Source organism: Lepus europaeus, chromosome 15 (assembly GCF_033115175.1).
Source record: "Lepus europaeus isolate LE1 chromosome 15, mLepTim1.pri, whole genome shotgun sequence".
Lineage (NCBI taxonomy): Eukaryota > Metazoa > Chordata > Mammalia > Lagomorpha > Leporidae > Lepus > Lepus europaeus.
Genome location: NC_084841.1, coordinates 36,472,361 through 36,499,203, shown reverse-complemented (window position 1 = coordinate 36,499,203; position 26,843 = coordinate 36,472,361). Strand labels below are relative to the sequence as shown.

Below are 26,843 nucleotides of genomic sequence, written 5' to 3'. Positions count from 1 at the left end.
AATTAGAGAACTTGAGAGAAAAATATTCAGGCTGACAAAAGAGCAGAAGCTCTGAGGCAGGAGCTTCTATGTCTAGGTTAGAACAAACAAGAGAAGGAGAAATAAAAATGAAGTTAAAAATACGAAGACGTAGATCATGTTGAGTGATTGTAATAAGTTTGGATTTTGTGTTATGTGTTATGAATATGTTGGAAGGTTTTGAAGATTGGGGGAATAAGTTCTGCCATCATGGTAAAGCATTGCTGTTACTGCTGTATCAGGAAGAAACTGGAGGGTAAACTGACAAAGACAGAAGTAGAAAAACTAATCAAGAGACTTTGCAATAATACAAATAAGAGTGGAGACTTTGATAAAGGAAGTAATTGTGAAAAAGTGGTCTGATTTAGGATACATTTTAACAATAGTGTTGACAGAATTTGCTAATGGAAGAGCCAAAGATGACTTAGTTTTTGGCTTGAATAATTGAACAAAGAGATTTGCCATCTAATGAGATGTGGAAGACTATAGGTGGAAATAAGTTTGGGAAGAAATACTGAGAGTTCAGTTTTGGGCAGGTTATGTTTGAAATACATATTCATCATCCAACTAGAGTAGGCGGTTGCATACACAAGTTTAAAGACCAGGGATGAGTTCAGAGCTAGAGACAAAAAATGAGGGATAAATAATATTACCAAGGGAGAGAGTGCAAATAAAGTAAAGGTCAAGGATTGAGATCTGGGACTCATCAATATTTAGAGGTCAGGGAAACAATGAGAAGCCAGTTAAGCAGTTGAGTAGGAAGAGCTGATTAAGTAAGAAAACCAGAGTGTGGTCTCCCAGGAGCCTAGTGAAGAAATTGTTTGAAAAACCAGAGATCAGCACAATTGTATGAAATACTGCTGCTAGATAAGGCAAAATGGGAACTGAGTATTAACTATCACCTAAAAACAGGAGATCATTGATGACTTTATAAAAAAAATTAGTAGACAGCTACAGGCAAATGCCTTATTTGAAGTGAATTTGAATAGAAAAGGAAAGAAATTGGAGACAAATAGAGATAACTCCTTCAAAGAGTTTTCTTGTAAAAAGGAAGAGAAATACGAGATAATGTCTTTTAAGCCATGAGCTTCAAGAGAGACTAATTTATAATGGAAATTTTTGTACAAAATGGCATGTTTGAATTCAACGCATAGAAAAGAAGGTATCATGTAAGAAAAAGGAGAATTTCCAGAGCTAAGTCTTTAGGCAGGCTATAAAAAAATGTAGCACCTCGTACCCAAGGGAAGAAGTCAAATTCACTAGCAAGTAAGAACAGTTCACATTTTCTGTTGGGAAAGAAGCCAACCGGATCTACGGACATGGATACATGTGTATGATGGAAAACTCTTTTCTAATTGCTTCTGTACTTACATGTTAAATAAGAGGCAAAGTTACAACTGAGCGTAGGATAAGAAATACATGATCACTGAAAAAGAAAATGTGCTAATCAAGTCACTGTTTCTCATAGTGTCCCTTTCACTTCAACAGGTGATATTGTTTGGAGATCTGAGTAGGGATGAGAGAGCGGAATGAGTGAGGAGAGGAGATTCCCAGCCAAATCCAGCTGTTCTAAGGCTTGAAATACGTAGGTAAAGAGCTTAATTTTGTGAGTGATTAACTTTTGTAAAGTGAGCATAACAAAGCAAGACAAAGTGCAAGAACACTGAAATAGATTAAACAGAGTGATTTTTGATGTGCTATGGAATTTAAGACAGATAAGCAAGGTATAGTGAGTATTGAAAAAGGAAGAAAGAGGAAGAATCAAATGGATTTGGAGTTATAGCAGGATCAAAAATTCACTGAAGTTTGAGTACCAGAAGGAGTGAAACTGAAGGTAAACGGTAGCGATGACAAGGATGGTGAAACTGATATAAGAGAAGATTGTGAGATTTCAATAAGGGCAAAGTTTCAGGTAAGATTGGAAGACTACAAGGTGATTGGAAAAGAGAAGGCCAAACAACTGAAAAGTCAGGATATTAAGGCGAGTCTATTCATAGGTATTGAAAATACACTTTTCCCCCAAATATTGATAGGAAATTAATACCAGAAAATTGAGGGCAAAACAAATAGAAAAAGGTTAAGTGGGTAGTACAATAGGAGTTTCCAGTGAGACTATTTGACTTTAAGAATTGCTGATATTCAGTGAATAACATTTATCAAATTTTAGTGTATTTACGTATCATATAAAATCAAGATTTTATATGCATATAAAAATCAAGATTCTCATGCAGTTCATCTGGAGTAGGAATTTGGCTTCTAAAACTGCAGGACAGAAAGTAGAGTGAACAAGAGAATTTGCATCCAAGGTTCAAGAGTAAAGAATACAAAATACCAGTCAGGAAACCTCCTTTTTTTTAAAGATTTATATTTATTTATTTGAAAGTCAGAGTTACACACAGAGAGAAGGAGAGACAGAGAGAGAGAGAGAGAAGTCTTCATCCTTTGGTTCATTCCTCAGTTGGCCGAAATGGCCTGAACTGTGCTGATTCGAAGCCAGGAGCCAGGAAACTCTTCCAGGTCTCCCATGCAGGTTCAGGGGCCCAAGGTCTTGGGCCATCTTCTACTGCTTTCCCAGGCCATGGCAGAGAGCTGGATCGGGAGTGGAGCAGCTGGGAGTCAAACTGGCACCCATATGGGATGCTGGCACTGCAGGCAGCAGCTTTACTGGCTACGCCACAGTGCTGGCCCCAGGAAAACCCTTTTTTCCTCCCTTTTTGTTTCTCTTATTTTCTTCCCAAATACAGAGAATTATATTAGAATCTCATTTAAATATGAACATAAAATAATAAGAAATGTAAAATATTAAAATTATTCTTGATACATTACGAATTTTTAAAATATGTCTAAAAATGCAGTGAATGTTGAGCTGGCATTGTGGCTCAGTGAGCAAAGCCACCTCTTACAATGCCAGAATCCTATATGGGTTCCAGTTTGAGTCCTAGATGCTCTACTTCTGATTCAGCTCCCCCCTGATGCACCTGGGAAAGCAGCTGGAAGATGGCCCAAGTCCTTGGGTCCCTGCTGGCATTCAGGGACACCAGAATCCTGACTTCAGCCTGGCCCAGCCTCAGCCATTGTGGTCATTTGGGAAGTGAACCAGCATATGTAAGATCTCTCTCCCTCTTTCTCTGTAACTCTGCCTTTCAAATATATACTTAAATCTTCTTTTTTAAAAAAAATTCATTGATTTTAATATTTATATTTTATTTAGATAATAAAACCAAAAATGAAAAATTGTAGTCTGTTTCCCAGAAGAAGTTGCTAATGTTCTCTAGCCCCATGTTAGACTCCTAGTGAGATGTTTTGCTAGTTAACCATCTGTTTCTTAAAAGCAAATGACAGACCTCAAGGAAATGGGATTGTGGGAAGGTGTTGTTCATTATGATTAAGAATAAATGATCTTGGGCCAGCGCCGCAGCTCACTAGGCTAATCCTCCGCCTTGCGGCGCCGGCACACCGGGTTCTAGTCCCGGTTGGGGCACCGATCCTGTCCCGGTTGCCCCTCTTCCAGGCCAGCTCTCTGCTGTGGCCAGGGAGTGCAGTGGAGGATGGTTCAAGTGCTTGGGCCCTGCACCCCATGGGAGACCAGGAGAAGCACCTGGCTCCTGCCATCGGATCAGTGCGGTGCACCAGCCGCAGCGCGCTACTGCGGCAGCCATTGGAGGGTGAACCAACGGCAAAAGGAAGACCTTTCTCTCTGTCTCTCTCTTACTGTCCACTCTGCCTGTCAAAAAAAAAAAAAAAGAATAAATGATCTTGATAAGAATGAAAATCTGTTTCCTAAAAGATGAGAAACTTAGTATATAACACAGGTATTCAAAAAAAAAAAAGGACTACTCTTCTATAAGCTGAAGTTTTGGAGCCACTTCATAGTGTCGTAAAGGAAGGAAGAAGATTCTATTAGCTGCAACACATTCCCTCTGTTACAACTCGTAGAAAGAAAGAAGAAAAAAAAAAATACTTGTACCTCAGCTAAGTCTCTAGCTGTTTCTGCTCCTGGGCAGGACAATAATCAGAGAAAACTAGAGTTAAGTCTTAATGAAAAATGTCAAGTCTTGGAGAATATGAATTGGATTGGTGAGTTTTTCTTTCCTGAAGGACAACATGCAGATTAAAAGAGCTTTTAACTGTTCTTGATGCAATCAAAAGGTTATGGTCGTCTGCTAGAAACTCAGTTTCAGCCACAGTTTATGTAAGTTGTTCGCATTACTCACTCAGTAATGATGTACTTGGCCCCACTGTTTGTGGTCTGGTTCTCATTTGTTTGGTATTGCATTCCAAGACTGCAATGACTCAGAAATGTTCCTTATTTTTTACAGTAAGAAGAAATAGCATGTGCTGCCTGAAACATCTCAAATTTAAATCACTTGTCTGTGGTCTTCCCGCAATGTATCCAAGCAGGTGTATGTAAGTGAAGACTTCCATGAATCGTGTTTGAAGAATCAATATCTAAGTAGAAACTCCCAAAGTTATTTTCTTACACTCATTTGACCCCAGTAGAGAATGTAATCTCCTTACAATACTATACAATATTTATTTTATCAAAGTATAGCTGCTGGGTATTAGCAAGTAGGCTTTTCTGACTACAGGAAAATTTTGCAAGATAAGATGTATAGAATATATATGAAATCTCTGGCAAGTGCATGTGAGGGAATATAAAAATCACACTCAAACCTATCTGGAGATTTGCCATATTCAGGAGACATGGGATTTGTGCTAAACTGACACTGAAGATAATAGTAAGGACTGTGAGTAAAATAAAAATATTTCTGAAACAATATAGTATTTTCCTGTGGACTAATAGGCTTTAGTGCTCTTAGAAAATAAGATGCAGTCTTTAAACATTCAGGTCTATGAAGATATCTAGAACGAAGTGGAAATAAAGAATCACATAAGAAATTACTCTCAAAGTATGTTTTCTATAAATCCAGCTGGCTTGGATTCTAGATGGAAGTTATAGGTATTCATTCATTAAAAAAGAAAATATAGCCTCTCTCATGATTTGCCATATTCCTGTGTTTACTTTCTGTAACATCCTAGGCCTTCTGATTTCTTCTCTTTCTCTGGGAGTAATTTGTAACACTCTCCTACAATGACTAGCGACTGAGCACAGACCCTTCAGAAACAGAGGGAAGAAGATCTTTTAAAATATCTTCTTCCAAAGAAGCATGTGTGGACAAGTTCCTACTTGTCGTATGTTACATACAAAAGAGGTTAAATGTGAATCAACAGCCAGAATTCATTTGTTATATACAAGAATTGTTACTCAAAAGAAATAAAATATAGGGCTGGGCACTGTGCTGCAGTATTTTAAGCCACTACTTGGGATGCCTGCTTTCCTTCTTGGACTGCCTGATGTGAGGCCCAGCTACTCAGCTTCCTATAGTTTCCTCTAATGCACCTGGAATGTAGCAAATGCTGTCTCAGGTACATGAGTTCTCACCACCCTAGTGGGAAATTCGGCTGGAATTCCTGACTCCTGGCTTCAGCTTGGCCCAGCCTTCCTCTTTGGGGCCATTTGGGGAGTGAAGCAGTAGATGCAAGAATCTCTCTCTCTCTCTGTCTCTGTCTCTGTCTCTCTCTCTCTCTCCATCTCAGTCACTCTACCTTTCACATACACAAATAAATAAATGAAAATTTAAAAAGGAAGAAAAATAGAACAATATTTTTGGTCAGGAAAAGAAATTTGGAGAAACAAGAAAGTAAGGAAATTCTGCCCCTTGAGGAAAAACTAGATTAATCGCTCCAGAAGGTATCTTCAAGGCAGCAACAGGTGTATGTTGCAACAAACTTTGTCTGTGGTTTGCTGTTTCTGTGTGACCTTCTGACCTCCCTCCCAAATCATGGACCTGTCAGTGATTTCAACAAGTAACTTTGAAAATTTGGGAGAAGAGGGACACAAATTCAGATGAACCCACCAGAAATCAAAGGAAAGGAATGCAGTGCCATTCTTTTAATTGCTTGAAATCCCTCTAATTTGACAAGGTCTATTCTGAATCTGGCAATAATTCTTTGTAAAACAGTATTTTAAAAGGTTTATTTATTTGAAAGGCAGAGTTACAGAGAAGCAGAAGCAGAGAGAGGTCTGTCATCTGCTGGAAGGACTTGGTCCATCTTCTACTGCTTTCCCAGGCCATAGCAGAGATCTGGATTGAAAGTGGAGCAGCTGGGACTCGAACCAGTGCGCATATGGGGTGCTGGCACTGCTAGAAGTGGCTTTACCCACTATGCCACAGCGCTGGCCCCAATAAAGAGTATTTTTATACTCAGTTCACTTCAAGTAAATTCCCAGACATTGTAAGAAGAGATGTGTTGTTCAGTTGCTCAACTCTCTCATAGTTAAAGTTTTTAGAAGCTTGAGTTAGAAAGCAGGAAAGGAAAAAAAAGCAGCAACTTATTCAACAAAAGATGTATTTTTCTCCCCCTGAAATATAACTATGTTGTAGCACAACCTGAAGGGTATCAGGATCTTGATTGTTGGTAAGTTCTTTGTCCTCTCTCCAGAATGTCAGAATTTCCTGTTAGGACATGGACAGGAGTAGCCTCTTTTTTGATATATAAAAAAAAACCATCCCAAAGGAGAAAATCAGAGACAAAAATAGCAAGAGATATTGCATCAATTCATTACCTCAACTGCCCAGGCTTGCCACGCTAATTTGCAATTAAGAAATGAACTTTCAAGGATTTATGATTTAATTCTCTAAGCTTCAGTTTGCTCCTCGATAAATTAAGGCAACATATTACATGATCCCTAGGATAACATCCAGTCCAAAGTTTTACGATTTTCTTTCACAAGTGCAAGCATTTCCAACACTGTTGCTTTCCAAGCATTGAAAAACCAACATTTGAGTTCATCTCTTCCCCACTCTGGGAAATCAGCAATATCCAGCATGGTCCGTAATCTTCCTCTGAAAGAACTGATAAAAGACTTTCCAGTTTGAGGCTATGCAAAGCCCTGTTAGTTCTTGAAAATAATCATTTGCAACCCAGCAGTGATTGTGGCCAATTCTCTAAGTTCTTTAATATGAAGGTTGTCAAGATCTATGGGTTTAATGTACCCAATTTGAGTTGGTCATTTTTATCTGTTCTCGCCTCTGTGAGGCTCGCTGCTTCCTCTTAGCATTGCCTGTTCTGGTGATTACTTCATGCCTGATGTTTTTGAGTGAAGATTGAGGTAGTTCTCCTCATCTTTAAGGTTTGTAGCTAGCTTTGTCATCTTAAGTCCCCTTTGTCTTCCTTAAATGCCTTCTAATGTTCCTATCCTTGGATTTATCACTGTACTATATCCATTTATGTATGATAGAATCATAAACATGTAAGTTATATGAGCAAATAAGATTGTAATAATGCAATGTAAATAAACATGTTCTCAGCAATCATAGAGTCCACATCTTATATTTTACAGATAAAGAACCAAGATCCAGGGAAATTAAGTGACTTTTTATGTAACAATGACATAGAACCAAAGTTACAACGTTCAGTGTTTTTTCACTGTTCTTGCAACCATATAGAATCTTGCTCACTTGCTTCTCATATTTTACATGGAAGGTGAGGAAAAAAAATATATTCTTTACCTATCATGTATTATTGATTCTCATTTCCACACCTCCTAATTTGGGGGACTTAACGATGAAGGGAAAAGATCTCTTGTGCAACCGAATCTGGAAGGTGAGATAAGAGTTTGCAAAGAGCAAAGCATCCATGTCCCGGCTCTCTTTTGTTAAATGGGAGAATAGAAAAAATTTCCTCCCATTTTAACAAAATTAGATTTTACTATAGATAACACATAATAGAAAACCCTAGTAAATTACTTAACAGAAAGCTACATTGAGAAAGTTTTCTTACAAGGGACAAGTCTTGCATACTTTTAACACATATTTCTTCAGCAAATTTTTTTTCACCTCGGGAATTGATCTAGACATTGGAAATGGAAAAGGATATAACCAGAGACCCAAGACTTGTGGAGATCACAGTGATGTAGTAATGAGTCCAGGGCACATTGCTATATTGTGCTGTGTGTACAGAGCACAGCAGAGTGGAGAGACTCTAACTGTATCTTCTTTCTGGAGGAGAGGCTGAGGATGTGTGGGTTCCACGAAGAAGCATACCATAACATGTATGACCTACATCCTTTGGGGTTCTGAGAAGCCATGAGGCCCGTGTGGACAAGGGTACTACCAAGTTGAGGTTACATTTTAGAAAAGTCATTCTGGTAGTTATTTTGAGAGATAGGGGGCCAGGAGACTGAGGGGTAAGGAAGAGTAGCATTCTAAACTATAAACAAGGACTCCGTTTAAAAAGCCAATTTTCAGTGATTCAGCTGAGAACTGACATGAGCCTTATAGATAATAATTTCTACAGAAAATAATTCACAGAAATTATGGATGCTGTATAAAGTGTAAATGAAGGGTTTTTTTTAATCTTTTATTTAATGAATATAAATTTCCAAAGTACAGCTTATGGATTACAATGGCTTCCCCCCCATAACTTCCCTCCCACCCGCAACCCTCCCCTTTCCCACTCACTCTCCCCTTCCATTCACATCAAGATTCATTTTCAATTCTCTTTATATACAGAAAAATCAGTTTAGTATATATAAAGATTTCAACAGTTTGCGCTCACATAGCAACACAAAGTGAAAAAATACTGTTGGAGTACTAGTTATAGCATTAAATAACAGTGTAAAGCACATTAATAACAGAGATACTACATGATATTTTTTTTTAAAAATTGATTAATTTTCTATGTAATTTCCAATTAACACCAAGTTTTTTTTTCATTTTCAATTATCTTTATATACAGAAGATCGATTCAGTATATACTAAGTAAAGATTTCATCAGTTTGCACCCACACAGAAACACAAAGTGTAAAAATACTGTTTCAGTACTAGCTATAGCATTACTTCACATTGGACAACCCATTAAGGACAGATCCCACATGGGATGTAAGTACACAGTGCCTCTTGATGTTGATTTAACAATTTAACACTCTTGTTAATGGCGTCAGTAATCTCCCTAGGCTCTAGTCATGGGTTGCCAGGGCTATGGAAGCCTTTAGGGTTCGCCGACTTCAATCTTATTCCTACAGGGTCATAGTCAAAGTGGAAGTTCTCTCCTCCCTTCAGAGAAAGGTATCTCCTACCTTGATGGCCCCGTTCTTTCCACTGGGATCACACTCGCTGAGATCCTTCATTTAGGTCTTCTTCTTCTTCTTTTTTTTTTTCCAGAGTGTCTTGGCTTTCCATGCCTAAAATACTCTCATAGGCTCTTCAGCCAGATCCAAATGCCTTAAGGGCTGATTCTGAGGACAGAGTGCTATTTAGGACATCTGCCATTCTATGAGTCTGCTGTGTCTCCCCCATGAAGGGTTTTTTTTTAATGTCCAACATTGCTAACCTCAGACACAACAAGAAAAGCACATCTGCTTACATTTAACTAAAGCAGATAGGCAGGCACAAGAAATTTAAACCTGTCACATTAAACTTGCCCTCTTACAGTCAGTCTTTAAGCTTAAGGGCTTTTTAAAGATTTATTTGTTTATTTGAAAGGCAAAGTTGCTGAGAGAGGGAGAAACAAAGAGAGAGCTCTTCCATCTACTAGTTCATTCCCCCAGATGGCTGCAACTTCTGGGGCTGGGCCAGGCCAAAACTAGGATCCTGAAACTCCATTTGAGTCTCCCATATAGGTGACAGAGGCCCAGGTACTTGAGCCATCTTCCATTGCTTTTCCAAGCATATGAGTAGAGTGCTGGATCAGAAGTAGAACAGCTAGGACTCCCACCAGCACTCATATGGGATGCCAACTTGCAGGTGGCTTAACCTGCTGAGCCACATCACTGCACCTAAGCTTAAGGTGTTTTATGTATTTATATACCAATACTTCCAATCATGTTTACGTATTAAATGATAATCAATCACTAATAAGTGATTAGCTACTTGCTACAGGGAAGTCCAGTTTCAGAATCTCAAGAATAAAACACATTGTAGAAGAGCAGACTGGCCCAGGGTAAGGTACTTAGGACAACTCTGGGGCTTTCAGAATAGAAAAGTTTGAGCAGTCAGACTCAAGATTGACAGTCAGGACATAGGAGAAATAATGGCTGTAGGGGACAAAGGAGAGACAGTTAAAAAAATAAAGGACCTTGGTTAATAGAGAATAAGCATAACTGAGTCTTCTAACGAGAATATCAATTCCTTGGTTCCTTTCTTGAAGAGCTACTAAATTGAAGAATGACAGGTTCTCCAATTTGTAATTTTACCAACCAAAGGCTTTTAAATAAAACATTATTGCTCACTTCATGTTTCTTCCAGCATTTCATAAAGGAATGGGTATTTTAATAGCAAATGGACAGCACTTTAAGTTGAATACATTTAATGCTACAGAGTTTATGGAATTTCATATTTTCCAACTAACTGATAAAAACCCAACACTAGGCTGTCAACTGTCAAGGATTCGTACCTAGAGACCACCCATGAATTATGAGAGAAAGCTCAAAAGAAACAAATGCAAGGGTGAACCTTTGGTGTAGGGGTTAAGACACAGCTTGTGATGCCCCCATCTCATATTGGAATGTCTGGGTTCACGTCCTGGCTCCACTTCTGATTCCAACTTCCTGCCAGTGTGCATTCTGGGAAGCAACAGTTGATGGCTCAAGTAGTTGTTTCTCTGCCGCCCATTTGGGAGCCCCAGATTGGGTTCCATTCTCCTGGCTTTTACCTTGCCCAACCCCAGCTGTGTGGGCATTTGGGGAATTAACCGGAGATAGAGGATCTCTCTCTCTCTCTCTCTCTCTCTCTCTCTCTCTCTTTCATCAGGTAAATAAAAATATATAAATAAAATTAAAAAAGAAAAAAGAAACAACTGTGGCCATTTCTGGGGCAAATGCTACTCCCTCTGTGGGAGGAGTGAAGGAGCCTAACATGCACTTCAGCAAGGTTAGGATCCCACTGATCAGCAGCATCATAGAGTAGCACTTGTTCACTGGCCAAAGGCAAACAAAATTGTTGTTCTTTTTCCATGTCCAAGTTTTCTGCCAATTGAAAACACTCCAGTTTTTCTATTAGATTCAGGTGTTCATGCAGTTGTCCACTTTCTACCCTCTTAATTTCTCCCTTCCTGAGATTGTGCAGTAATTTGTAAAGCTTCTGGAATCAACAATTTTATTTTCTTCTGACTAGTAGTTGCAAATCTCGTGCATGTTTCTGGTTTGTTCACAGGTGGTCTGGCTTGTCTAGAAGAAATTCACAGTCTTGATTATCCACAAGGCTTAAGCCGGTTGCAAAATTGATATCAGTCCTTATGCAACCTACAAAACCTCATGGGCACTCTAATGTTTACACAGAACAGACATGCCTGTAAGGTACAAGCTTCATCCAAACACCTTGTGTGTGATTGAATAAGGGTCCGACAGGGCAACAGGATCCAATTTTTAAAAGTTACTTTTACAAGTCACTGAAGAGAGGAGAAAAGAGGAAACAGGTGAAAAGCTTAGGCCAAATGGACTGCTGTTCCAAATATGTCCTTGCTCAAGAGGTAGCAGAGAATTCAGAAAACAGCATCAAATCACCATTTTGTGAGGCTTCTTAATGTGTGTTGCCTAAGTGGAGGAAGGCCACTCCTACCCAGAAAAAAACATTTGCCGGATCTCAAGTTGGAAACTACCCCTAAAGGATGGATGCAAACTGGAGCTACAACAAGAAAATTGCAAATGCATGACAGTCAGGAGTTGGAGATGCCTCAATAAAAGTGACAGGGGTTGTGTATCCTTAAACAACCTTCTGCTGGCAGAATGATACCATGAAATGGCCTGTTTTGCTGTTAGATGCACTAAAGATTAGATAAGAAAGCAAACAGTTCCTTGTGGAATACTCCAAGTCCTTTAACTGCCAAAATAAGGTCCCGGACTAGATCAAAAGCAGAAAGTATTATGGAGTATCTGTAGGTATTTCTCAAAAGCAGAGAAATGATTTGAAAACCAAACCATTGGAATAGCGTTGAGCATCAAGATTGATTTGTGGTAGAAGAATGTTGAGAGAAGGGCTTCAACATATGACTTATAGTTTAATGTGCTCTTTGGACGTTTTTCTTCCATCACTGTTCAGATTTGTTATTACATATCATAAACTAAGTAACTCATGATGAGCTATTAGTGGATTAGAGGCAAGTTGCAGGGTGGAGGGAGAGTAAATAGGGCTCTGGTTGCAGTTCGGCCAATAATAAACTGTGTGGAATCTATCTGACTTTCCTATATCAAAGTCCCTTAATCTGCACAATTATAGGTATGACCTAAGGTATTCTTGAAATAAAATCTGATCTTGAACTTTGCCATACTATTTTAACTGTCAATAATTATAATGAAAAAATGCCCATGACCTTCCATGGTAATCACTGTCGCTAAGAATTGGACATGGAAAAAGTCAGAATCAGGGAATAAATGGCATGCCAGTCTCTAGTAGACTACAATAAAATACCGCTTGTCCCTCACTGAGTCTTATTAACTCCAAGAAGAATACCACAAGTATGTAGTACTAGACCACTGTGATACTAATATTATATAACACTCACAAATAGGTTACTATAAGACAACTTCCAACAGGCTAAAGAAACACTGAATGAAGTGCTTATATATATTAGCAAAGGATTATATGATTTACACAGTAGCATCATTTTAGGTGCTTAGCTGCCCTGGTTTTTTTTTTTTTTTTAACTTAACCCAATTTAGAAATCTAGATGAAAACACATTTTTACTACACTTCTGTATTACTTATTCAAGATAGAACTACTGGGGTCAGCGCTCTGACTTAGCAGGTAAAGCTGCTGCCTGAAGTGCTGGCATCTCACATGGGCACCGGTTCAAGTCCTGGCTGCTCCACTTCTGATCCAGCTCTCTGCCAGGGCCTGGGAAAACACTGGAAAATGGCCCAAGTCTTTGGGTCCCTGCACCCATATGGGAGACCCGGAAGAAGCTCCTGGTTCCTGGCTCCAGATTGGTGCAACTCCAGCTGTTGCAGCCATCTGGGGAGTGAACCAGTGGATGGAAGACCACTCTCTCTCTCTCACTCTCTCTTTCTCTCTCTCTGGTTCTGCCTCTCTGTAGCTCTGCCTTTCAGATAAATAAATAAATAAACCTTTAAAAAAAAGATAGAACTACTGAAGTTCTAGTATGGGACACATATAGTACCAGACAGTGATAACACAAGACGAAAGGTTTTATATGCACCTGTACTTGACTGGATTACATTCTAGGTGGCAAAATGACAAATCCAACAAAGATATTTTAATGTGAGATATGATAAATCTTTTTTTAAAAGATGTTATTTATTTATTTATTTATTTGAGAGGCAGAATTACAAACAGTGTGAGAGGGAGAGACAGAAAGAAAGATCTCCCATCCTCTGGTTCACTCCCCAAATGGCTGCAATGGCCGGAGCTGCACTGCTCCAAAGCCAGGAGCCAGGAGCTTCTTCTGGTCTCCCACACGGGTGCAGGGGCCCAAGGACTTGAGCCATCTTCTACTGCTTTCCCAGGCCATAGCAGAGAGATGGATGGGAAGAGGAGCAGCCAGGATTAGAACCGGCTCCCATATGGGATGCCGGCACTGCAGGCAGAGGATTAACCCACTGTGCCACAGTGCCGGCCCCGAGATATGATAATTCTTACAAATATGCTTTAAAGGACCAAAAAGTCTGGATGAATCATCCTGTCCTTGGAAAGGATGGAAAAATTCAAAGGGCTTCACAGAGGACGTTGTGGAGTGGATAGCTGCAGGTTTGACCTTTTTGAGGACAACAGGTTTTAATTAGATCTGGAACACAAAGGCTGTGGAGGAAAAGGCAGATGGAAGATCATTTGCAAAAGCACAGAAAAGGGGAAATTTAGCAAGTGGTTGGTGTTCCCTTGTGCTGAAATGTGAGAGATCAGAAGAAAGGGATGAATCTGAAAAATAAGAAAGACCTTATTTTAGATTATGCTGAAGGTTTGGGGTTTTACTAATAAGCAATGAGAAGGAATTATCAAAATTGAGAGCACTGGTTCATAATGGGATTGATCATGAATAAAATCATAAGTCCCTAAAAATGACCAGCAAAATCACATGATCCAAAGATCAAAATTCACCAAATGTCAATTGCAGTTTGGCTCCACCTGGTGGTAATTATTTAATTGTACTTAATTAGCTGTAAGGAAGCTTCTGGTCCCTGGGATGGCTGGACTTACAGGACGTAAGGGCAGTGATATCAGTAAATCAATCAAACCTGCTTCCTTGACTTAAATTCCTGCCCCAGGAGAATACTAGGACATGATTTCCTACAATTCCTCCCCTATTTTCCCTTCACTCTTTTTTTTTTCCCCTTCCCGTCTATCCCCCTAAAAGTCAAGATTTGCAGAAGGCTGGTTATTGGATGAATACCAATCTCCAATCCATTTTCATTATCATGAAATTAAGCTATCTTAAAACTTAGATGACCAAGATGCATCTCTGCAATGGAAATGAACATAGTATTAAAGACTGCAGAAGGTTCTTTTGCTCATTATGGTACTGAGTTGAATGTGCTCCTTGACAAGCAATTTGGAGATTTATTTTCTGAAAGATAAAAAGACAGAAGTCATCAACATCTATAAAATCATAGAATTTTGATGAATGAAGTTTTTATGATATTATCTAGCACTAAATTTCATGTATTTCTTTAATAGATAAAAGAGACTAAAGCTCAGAAAGTTTAATTTCCTTTTGCTTATGCAGTTATATGCAGTATGGTGATAACCCAATAAATATCTGGCCAAAATTTTGTTTGACTAGAGTGATTTTTTCACTTCTCTGTGTATCAGGTAGGTTTGGAAAATACAGCCATCATCAAAATCCTCTTAATCTTTTTTAGATATATCAAAGGAAGTGGAAGTCAGATAGACTAGAAACCACTACACACTACTGCACAGCACAAAAATTAACCCAACTTTCAAAGCATGGCTTAAACAAAAAAATTCTGATGTTTTGAATATACTGGTTGACTTTTTACACAATAATAAAAAAAAAGGCCAATATCCTCTAATTTCATGGACTCAATTCAAACTACAACTTAGATATATCAAAATAACATCTAATACCAAACAAAACACAAAACAAGCAAAACAAACAAACAAAAGCTAGACAAAGAAGCAAAAAAATTAGCTCTTCCTAGACTTCTAACTCAATTCGTATCCCTAAATAAAGAAATGATTATGGGACAACTTCTTTGTATTTCCAACCAATGAAATTTAGATCCATTAATGAGTGCTTGGAAACCTTATTGAATAGAAAGTAACTGAACATTCATAGATTATTTAACCCCACAAACAAAACCTTTCATCTGTTTGAAAATGACTACTCTTGGCCGGTGCCGCGGCTCACTAGGCTAATCCTCCGCCTTGCGGCGCTGGCACACCAGGTTCTAGTCCCAGTCGGGGCACCGGATTCTGTCCCGGTTGTCCCTCTTCCAGGCCAGCTCTCTGCTGTGGCCAGGGAGTGCAGTGGAGGATGGCCCAAGTGCTTGGGCCCTGCACCCCATGGGAGACCAGGATTAGTACCTGGCTCCTGCCATCGGATCAGCACAGTGCACTGGCCGCAGCGCGCCAACCGCGGCGGCCATTGGAGGGTGAACCAATGGCAAAGGAAGACCTTTCTCTCTGTCTCTCTATCACTGTCCACTCTGCCTGTCAAAAAAAAAAAAAAAGAAAGAAAGAAAGAAAGAAAATGACTATTCTTGCCTCAGTTTTAAAGTTCCTGTAGTCTGGAATAGCCAAGGAGTCCAAGGTGGTATTTTCAACAAATAATGTAAAAATAGACTCAGAGAAAAGCTTTCTTACGTGAGAAAAGTTTGGATAAGTAGAATTACTACAACTTGTTTCAATATCATTCTGCAAATGTACGGAACATTTCACTTTGAAAGACAAAAACCATTATGCCCCAATATTTTTTTTAGAACAAGGATAATAGCCAATGAGAATACATAAACTGATATGAGTGGCTAAGATTAGGTATGGCATCAGGAAGAATTATCAAGAAAGTCTTTCAAACTTCAGAAATATCTTTTTCCATTCATATAGCACATGCCATCGTTGCCATGCTTTCTATCCCTATATAGCCTTGAGTTTACCTGCAGTTAATATGGGTATTTCCTATAACTGCTGATGGGAAATCTCTATATTTCCTTGCCTGTGGCCCATCTCTTGCTGTAGTAGGATAACTGGTTCAGACTCTCCACAGTTCAGGAATGAGGATTAAATTTGGGGATTTAATGGCCCAATGAATAACCTCCAAAAGCCATGATCTCCCACAGAATATTCCAAGGCATATTCAACACAGTGATTCAGAGAGTCCCCAGTGGGGTTGGGTTTCCTGTTCTAGAAGTCATAACTCATTCATAATCATTTCCTTTCTTAGCCCTGCTTTCTTTCCTACATTTGCTTTCTCCTCTTGTTCTTCCTGTGAGAACCTCCTCAAAAAGCTACCTGTATTCAAATCCTTATCACAACATTTACTGTGCCATTCCAGGTGTCAAATATTCTCCCTGTGTTGCCTTCTCAAGGGCTGCAAATAAATCCAACTTAATATCCTGCACAGGCACTGTGCTAGGAGTTTAGAGTTTGAATTATAATTCTGCTAACCAAATGTGTTTACTTGTGAAACTTAATTTTTTTTCATCAAGAAAAAAAGTTGGATTGTATGTTCTATAAAGTATCATTGAGCTTTCACTTTTTATTTGTGCATAACCCAAGGGTCATATCAGCCCACAAAATATTTTCAAGCAAGGATGGCTGAGTGAAGACAAAAAAGGAAGTATAAGGAAGAGACATAGTAGAGAGAAATAGAGGGAAGAAGCCCTATTTAGCTCTTAATTGCAAAATAATACCTTTTTTAAAAAAGCTTTTTCAACTCTCCAAACAGCTATAATAAAACTATAATGCTTGTATTTGTATGGTTATTAAACTAAATTTTATGTATCATAAACATATGAGAGTCATAAGTATGTGTGATCTGTGGCACAATCATTGGTCCTTTATCCATTTAAGTACTTTCTGTATTTGTTCATTTAACAGTTCTTGGTCACCAAACTTATTTCACAAATTCTCATTCTCTTTTCAAACACCAAGTTCATCTTAGAAAATGAAAATGTTTCGGCGGGCACCGTGGCTTAACAGGCTAATCCTCCGCCTTGCGGCGCCGGCACACCGGGTTCTAGTCCCGGTCGGGGCACCGGATTCTATCCCAGTTGCCCCTCTTCCAGGCCAACTCTCTGCTATGGCCTGGGAAGGCAGTGGAGGATGGCCCAATTGCTTGGGCCCTGCACCCGCATGGGAGACCAGGAAAAAACACCTGGCTCCTGGCTTTGGATCAGCGCGATGCGCCGGCTGCAGCGGCCATTGGAGGGTGAACCAACAGCAAAAAGGAAGACCTTACTCTCTGTCTCTCTCTCTCACTATCCACTCTGTCAAAAAAAAAAAAAAAAAGAAAAAAAAGAAAAAGAAAATGTTTCAACATTGAAGAGATTCAAAACAGTAGAGAAATCAAAACTCATTTATATAATTTCTATTGAATTCATTGAAGAGATCCCATTTTTATAGCCATGATTTTTATTGAGAGAACTAATTATTTCAAGATGAGTTAGCTTCAGCTTGCAAAGATGGATGTCCGCAAATCATTTTTACAAAATTTCCATTTATCCTCCTCACCCAATCAGCTGCTTCTGACAAAAGCATAGCTCATAGGATCTTGCTGCCTCCAGAAACTGAATTCACCAATGGAACACTGTCCTTGTTATGATCAAAAACATCAAGAGGGCATGAAAATTCTGCAAATAAACTCTTGCTTTTATTAAAAATACTTTCTAATAGTACACTGACTTATTTCCTCTTATTCTTCCCCCTCCTTTTTCTCCTTCCTCTCCTCTTTTCATTCTCGTCTTCCTTTCTTCTTCCTCTTTTAAAAATAATGTGTACACACAAATTCATATTGAGCACCTATATTTTAAATAACTCTATAATGAGAATACCTCCTCCCTTATAGGCTAAAGGAGCTCAATCCTGGACTTCAGAAGCCGGATACCTGGACCTGAGTGGGGAGTTGGAAGACTGGGAATCAGAGCAGCAGGAAGCCTATGATCAGCAGAAGGGAGCCACAACTGGAATTGTCTCAATGTCAGATTCCTGCTACAACACTGTTGTATGCAGAAGGAAACTAAGAATAACAGGAAAGTGAGAAAGCTGTTCTTGCTTTGAGGAGGGCTTAAGGGATCCTGGGGAAGGAGTATTTCTTACAGCTAGCATACTTCTCTGGAGTAAAATTTCCATATGGCAAGACACTATGAATAAAACAGGACAGAAATAAAAATGCAAACTCTATTGACGCTTGCTATGGACTGAATTGTAGCCTCCCATGATTCCTATGTTGACACCTTAAACTCCAGTGTGAAGGTATTTGGAGATGGGACTTTAGGGAGGTAATTAGGTTCACATGACTTCATGGCAGGATTGGTGCTGATAAGAGAAGAGGAAGGGTTGCCAGATTGCCCTCTCTCCACCTTGTAAGGACACAGTGTGAAGGTGAATGCAAGCCACAGGAGTACCCTCACTGGAACCTGGTCATCATGATGTTTTATTTCAGCTTCCGAACCTTCGGGAAAACAAATGTCTATTGTTTAAGGCACTAAGTCTTTGAGATTGTTCTGTGGCAGCTCATGAAGAATAATTTAACACCCATATTAAAAGGATGTTGAAAATGAAAGCTATAAAATACCAATGTTTTATATATGTGTATATAATCCATATTATATTACACACATATTTTAGGAAATTAAGAAAGCAATTAAAACTGATATGGAAGCTTCAGAAATTTATATATATATATATATTTAAGGAATAAAAAATAGGTTACAGAAAGCATTCAACAGTTTGGTTCATTAGCAGATTAGTCATAACTGAAGAAAAATAATAACCAGAAAAAAATTAAGAATTTATGAAAATGTAGCAAAACTAAGAAAATGTACTTTTTAAAAAAGATTTAAATAATTAAAAAAATCAAATGAGAAGCTCAAACATATGTCTGTTTGCAGTCCTGAAACCCAAATATAGGAAGCACAATATGTGATTAGAAGGACAAATTAAGAATAAATCCATGTCTCGGCACATTGCAGTATATCTGGGCAGGGAGAAGCAAGGAGACCACCAAAGAAAAAGAGAACAACTTTGAATTATCCAGAGAGAAAGAAAGGAATGATGACTAAGAATGGAAGATTTCTGGTCTATCCCCATCAGCACAGCTAAAGCACAATGAAAAACTATTTCCAAAGTCTCAAAGAGAAAAAGTAACTATCAAGCTAGATTTTTGTTTTCAACTAATTTATTTCTCAAGAATGAGTGTCAAATATACTTGGTGATAAACAATTTCCAAAAGGCAATGTCTAAAGGGAATTCTGAAGGCAAAGGAATGGCCAAATACAGAGATTAAGAAAAATGGTGCTTAAAAAAATATGGTGCTTTGAGAAGCAATGACTTGAACAGCACTTGTCTTGACTGTCAGCAAATTTTGGGATTTTTTTTCTCTCTTTCTTCTTAATACCATTGGTTGAACCCTTTACTTAACACAGAATTAATCATATGTGTATAAAGTCAATTGAAAATAGATTCCAGTAAAAAATAAGAGTGAGAATAAAAGAGGGAGGAGCTGTATAGTTCTGCATACATTCCTACAGATTTACTTCCAAGGGTAAAGCTAAAAACTTGCCATGGAACTTCAAATCCCATTAAGCTGTGTGGTGATAATGCTATCTTAAGTTTTAAAGTGATTATATTAAGTGTTGATTTGATCATTTTGATAGGATTAAGTTTTAAAGGGATCATATAAATAAGATTAAATGTCTGGCAATTACAATACATAGAATTAAAAAGGAGAGAATGTTCGAACATGGAAAGCAGCCCACACAGCAGACTCATAGAATGACAATCACTATAAATAGCACTCTGCCCTCAAGGAGACCCAACAGGCCAGTCCACTGCAGTGGCTTTCAATGTGGTAAGCCTGGGCTTCAGCAGAAGTCAGCTTGTGAAGAGCCCTGGCAGCTCTGCCAAGAGTTGGATCACTGGAAATGGACCTGCCCTGGAGTCGAAGGATGCCCAGGTCAGAGCCACAGATCTTATTGGCTCTAAGCTGAAAAGCCCTTCACTCAGCCCAACTTCCAAAGTGACCACTGCAGCTGAGGGGATGGTCAAGTAGGGTCAGCAACATTGCAGGCAGAACTGTAAATTTCTTGTTAGAGATGCCCCCTGCCTTTACCTGGCCAGCTCTCCTCCCAGGCCAGCCAAGTAATGAAAGTCAACAGAGTGCCTTCCCCTAGGAGGTTCACACCTCCCTTAGGATATACCCCATGTGAAGAGATAGATAGGCCTGGGCCTCTGAATTTACAAGGCCTAAAGCCCACCAGATTATTATCAAGCCCCTTCTATCAGGTTCTATTTGCCTCTCAATCAGAAAAATTACTTGTAGCTTAGACAGCACCTTTCTTAGCTCCTCTAATAATGACTCTTTCCTTTGCCCTAGGCCCTGTCTAGTGCACTTGGGCCTCATTCCTTTGTAATCATAACCTCTACTCTACCACCAATGGCTCTACTCCCAACCTGTGTGTACTGATGGTCCTCTTCCCCACTTAATGCTGTATAATTGTTCAAACCTGGTAAATGCCACTCTTAGGATCATTGGTTACTATCCTCACTCTGTCTTTTATGACCTTGTCTAAATATGATCAGAGTCGGGGAACTTGGAAGGCTTCCATAGCCTTGGCAACTCATGACGACAGCCTAGGGTGGTTACTGGCGCCATAAACTAGAGTGTCAATTTGTTGGGTCAACAACAGGAGCCACTGTGCACTTGCTCCTCATGTGGGATCTCTGTCCTTAATGTGCTGTACATTTTGATTTAATGCTATAACAAGTACTCAAACAGTATGTTTCACTTTGTGTTTCTATGTGGGTGCAAACTGTTGAAATCTTTATACTAAATTGATCTTCTGTATATAAAGAGAATTGAAAATGAATCTTGATGCAAATGGAAGGGGAGAGGGAGCAGGAGAGGGGAGGGTTGCGGGTGGGAGGGAAGTTATGGGAGGGGGAAGCCATTGTAATCCATAAGCTGTACACTGGAAATTTATATTCATTAAATAAAAGTTAAAAAAAAATAACACTCTGACCTCAGAATCAGCACTTCAGGCATTCTAGTCTGGCTGAAAAGAGCATTTCAGGCATGGAAAGCCAAGACACTGTGGCAAAAAAAATGTCCTATATAAAAGGGCCATCGGAACAGCGCGGTGCGCCGGCCGCAGCGTGCTACCGCAGCGGCCATTGGAGGGTGAACCAACGGCAAAGGAAGACCTTTCTCTCTGTCTCTCTCTCACTGTCCACTCTGCCTGTTAAAAAAAAAAAAAAAAAAAAAAAAAAAAAAAAAAAAAAAAAGATCTCTATGAATAAGACCACAGGGGAAAGTAAGGGTCATCAAAGAAGGATGTACTTCTCTCTGAAGGGAGAAGTGAATGTCCACTTTGCTTATGGCCTTGTCTAATTACTGACAGAGATTGTGGGCTCAAAAGGCTTCCATAGCCTTAGCATCTCATGTCAAGAGCCTCAGGTGATCACGTAAGTTATACATAAGAGTGCTAATTGTTAAATTAAAAACAGGAGTCACTGTGCACTTACTTCCCATGCAGGACCTTTGTCCTTAATGAGTTGTACTATGAGAATTAACTGTCAAGCTGGTTCTCAAACCATTTTTTATTTTGTGTGTATGTCTGCAAATTGTTGAAATCTTTACTTAGTATAAAATTGGTCTTCTGTGTATAAAGTTAATTAAAAATGAATCTTAATAGAGAATTGAACTGGGAATGAGAGAAGGAGAAGGAGGTGGCGTGGGAGTGGTGGTGGGAGGGTAGGTGGTATAGTGGGAAGAATCTCTATATTCCTAAAGTTGTACTTATGAAATTTGTACTCATTAAATAGAAGGTTTCTAAAATAAAGAAAAAAAAAAGGAATGACTGGTGGACTCAAAAGCAAACATAACAAAAGACCAGAAGAAAGTGTCTAAACCAAATTAATGCTTCCAAAAACAGTTTCTAATTTCTGGGATGAACAAATTCCAAACTGAATACAAAAACTGAAGAAGTAATAATAATAATATGAATTGGAAAGTGGAAGACTGGAGGTTAGCCATTCAATAATCCTTTTATTATTTGAAATGAGGGTAGACTGTCAGGATATGGTGAAATTTTAGACTTTACATATATGTGATAAAAGAGTTTTATTTCTGTTTAGAACATGGAGAGCCACAAAACAACTTTGTCCCCACCTTAATAATGAGAAAAAGCTGGACATAAAGTCATATTTTTTCTCACACTCATCGAGAGTAACCAGATTATTAAATTCAAAAAATGGCAAGTCCTTGCAAGCAGATACCAGACAAATGAACTGCTTCCCTTCTGAGAGGACAAAGGAGCCATGACAAATATGGCCAATAAGAAACAGCTAATATATTAACAATTTCTTAAAGGCCAACAATGGGTTAGCATGACACACCCAGACACATGGAGAATTTGCAGCCATTCAGAAACTCATTTCCATTGGCCTCTACTCATGAGAAAAACTGAGGTTAAGGCAGAAGAATAGAGAGGAAGCATTGTCAGTGGTCTATTGGCATGAAACCATAAGATTTTCATGGACCCTTCTCATACAAAGCAAAAGTCTTAGGACACTGTGCATGGGTCAGGAAACCCTCTTGCCACCCAAGACTTAGGGAAAATTCACTATTCCTGATGACAGGGTAGAAGACAAAATCTTCTGCTTTTGGAAAGATGGGGGGAAATGACCAATTCCCATTATCAAGCAAAGATCTACCACTTCCTGAGGAAGAATAGAAGAGAAATCTGACTGCCCCTACAAATGGGACAAGAAAGTTCTCCAACACAAGACTACACAGAAAAGCAGAGACCTATTACTTCTTGCAAAGGGACAGAAAATAATTTTCTGCTCAAGATTCCTACTGATGCATACCGTGGATTGGGAAGCAGGAATGCTGAAAAAAATTCCATTCCCATGCCCAGTTTTACAGGGCCTGCCCAAAACGGATGCAGGACCAAGAGAACTAACAAACTCTCCATCCATACCATAAGACTGAGAAACAAACTGTTGAGGGAGAAGCCAACAAATTAGAGATCTCTACTACTGTATAGACATTTAGGAATTTCCTAGTGCTAAAGGTAGACTAGGAACACTCAGAAATTAATTTAGTGTCCCACAAAAGGAAGCAACAGATATCACTACTGGAAGAATTTGAAGTCCATAGCAGATAGAAAGTAATAGTGGCCACAATAACAACAATACAAACCAATATAAAAACAAAAAAACCAGAATTGAACCCCTACTCACTACGAATAGCCTGCCTTGCCCTGTGCATTCCTGGCTGCCACCCCACAGAAATGCTTCACAGTGCATAGTCCTTTGCCAGATCAGACCTATGTCTAGGACACTGGCTCTTCACCTCATTTGGGCTTATGCCAAAGAAGTAAAATTTGGTGTAGATGTCCAAGCCTTAAGGCTTCAATGTGCAGACATTTTAGCCAATGCTGTAGCCATTTCATTGAGACCAAAGGACAAACAGTAAATACAAAACAGATTTGGGGAAGTCCCAAAATAACAACTGATGGTGTGACTGTTGCAAAGTCAATTGACTTAAAGGATAAATATAAAAATATTGTGGTTAAACATGTTCAAAATATTCCAATCACAGAAACAAAGAGGTTGGGGATGGCATACCACTGCTACTATACTGGGATTGTCTGTTGGCAAGGAAGCTTTGAGAAGATTGGCAAGGGTGATCATCTGGTGGAAATCAGAAATGTGGTGTCAGCTGTTGATGCTGCAATTGCAGAGCTTAAGAAGCAGTCAAAACCTGTGACAACCCTTGAAGAAACGGCTCAGGTTACTACAAAAATTCTGTAAATGGAGACAAAGAAATTGATAACATCTGTAGATGGAGACAAAGAAATTGATAACATCATTTCTGAAAAAGGTGGGAAGAGAAGGTGTCATCCCAGTGAAGGATGGAAACACATTGTATGATTATTCAGAGATTGTTGAAGGCATGAAGTTTCATTGAGGCTATATTTCTTCATACTTGAGTAATACATTGAATGGTCAGAAATTTTGATTCCAAGATGCCTATGTTCTACTGAGTGAAATGAAAATTTATAATGTCCAGTCCATTGTACTTGCTCTTTTTTTAAAATATTTATTTATTTATTTTAAAGTCAAAGTTACAAAGAGGCAGAGGCAGAGAGACAGAGAGAGGTCTTCCATCCACTGGGTCACTCCCCAGATGGCCGCAATGGCCAGAGCTTCACCGATCCGAAGCCAGGATCCAGGAGCCTCTTCCAGGTCGCCCACATGAATGCAGGGCCCCAAGCACTTAGGCCATCTTCCACTGCTTTCCCAGGTAATAGCAGAGAGCTGGATCAGAAGTGGAGCAGCTGAGACTCGAACCAGCACCAACATGGGATGCTGGCACTGCAGGAGGCAGCTTTACCAGCTTTGCCACAGAGAAGGCCCCTGTACTTGCTCTTAACATTGCCAGCGCTCAGAGCCAGTGTTGTGGCATAGCAGGTGGAATCATTGCCTGGGACACTGGCATTCCATACAGATGATGGTTCATGTCCCGGCTGCTCTACTTCTGACCCACCTCTCTGATAATGGCCTAGGAAAAGCAGAGGAAGATGGTCCAAGTACTTGGGCCCTGCCACCCATTTGGGAGACCCAGATGAAGCTCCTGGCTTTGGCCTGACGCAGCCTTGGCTGCTGCAGCCACTTGGAGAGTGAATCACTGAGTGGACAACCTCTATGTCTTTCTCTTTCTTTCTGTAACTCTGGTTGTCAAATAAATAAATATTTTAAAAACAACAAAAAATAAAGCCTTTGCAAACAAAATAGTTTTAACAAAAAATTTCCAGTGCTCACCTTAAGCCCTTAGTCACAATTGTTGAAGACATTGAAGAAGAAAGTCTGGGTACATTCATTTTAAATAGATGCCAAGTTGATCTTCAGGTTGTAGCAGTAAAAGCTCCAGGTCTTGGTAACAATAGAAAGAACCAGGTAAAAAGATGTGGCTGCTGCTACTGGTGGTGCAATATTTGGAGAAGGATTGACTTTAAATCTTGAAGGTGTTGGATTTCATGACTTATGAAAAGTTGGAGAAGTCGTTGTTGCCAAAAATGATGCTATGCTTTTTTTGTGTGAGTTCTTATAGGGTTTTTTGTTAATTTATTTTTTTAAGGAATATAATTTCACACATGTAATATATACAGATTTGGGAACATGATGATTCTCCCCACCACCACCTCCCTCCCACCCATACTCCTGCCCTACTTTCTCCTCCTTCTCCCTTTCCAATTCTTATTTTTTACAGGGATCAATTTTTCAGTTAATTTTTATACTCATAAAATTAACCCTACACTTCTTTTGAAAAAGTAACAAGACTCAAATTTTAAAAAGTATTCAAGAAATCACTGAGCGATTAGCTATCACAGCAGTGACTGTAAAGAGGGAAAACTGAAGTAATACCTAGCAAAGCTTTCAGATAAATAGCTGTGTTGAAGGCTGGTGGCACAAGTGGTGTCAAAGCAAATGCAAAGGACAAAGGGTTCCAGGTGCCCTAAATGCCAAAAGAGTTGCAGTTGAAGAAGACATTGTTCTGAGAGGGGTTTGTGCCCTGCTACAGTTGATTCCAGCCATGGACTCCTTAACTCCAGCTAATGAAGATCAAAAAATTGGTATAGAAATGTTAAAAGAACACTTAAAATTCCTGCAATGAATATTGCTATGAATCCCTCCAGGAATTTTGAATACAGTTGATGGGGATGATGGAGAGGTGGCCAGCATCACATTCAGAAAAACAACTATAAAAATCACAGTGCGTTTCTCATGAGAAACTCTGTAAGCCAGAAGCCAATACTTTGAAGTTATAAAAGCAGGAAAAAATGGGTTACCCAGGAAAAGATCTTTCCGTGGCTCTAACAATTGGTTTCCTGCCAGCGCACATGGGAGACCTGGATTGAGTTCCCACCTCCCAGCTTCAGCCATGCAGCTGTTATGGGCATTTGTGGAGTGAACCAACAAATGCAAGCTGTATGTGTGTGTGTGTCTGTGTGTATGTGTCTGTCTGACTCAAATAAATAACTATATATTTAAAATAAAAGCAGAGTATTGCAGGATTTATAATATAAGGAGACTTCATAAAGTTAATGGAAAATGGAATTAAATTTATTTTATGCAAGAATTTTAAATCCCTGCATAATATACTTTTTCATAATATACATTGTCCATGAACCTTATGAAGACCCTTGATAAGCATGGATTCCAAATATTTTCTAACGGTTCTATTTTGAGAGCTAGAGACATGTATGCACACCTACACACACACACACACAGAGCACTCCCACAAGTTGGTTCATTCTCAAATGCCCACAAATGGCCAAGGATTGCTCTGAAGCCAAGGCTGAAAGCCAGGAATTCAGTGCAGGTCTTCCACATGAGCGGTGTAAACTCAATTACTTGAGCTGTCACTGCTGCCTTCCAGGGTCTGAGTTAGTAGGAAGCTTGATTCAGGAGCCACAGCCAGGAATCAAATCTAGATACTATGATGCAGTATGTGGAGGTCAAAACTGCTAAACAGAGTGCCCACTCCTCAATTTTTTTCTTGATCTTTTGAAATGTCCTTGTATGTGAATATTCAGTTTCCTATTAACAAAAATGGAAACAAT

General features: G+C 39.2%; 1 pseudogene; it reads left to right on the top strand.

The window, feature by feature from the left end:
- The first annotated feature begins 7,647 nt into the window (after window positions 1-7,647).
- Window positions 7,648-25,935, top strand: LOC133774273 (60 kDa heat shock protein, mitochondrial-like; annotated as a pseudogene).
- The last annotated feature ends 908 nt before the right edge of the window (window positions 25,936-26,843 follow it).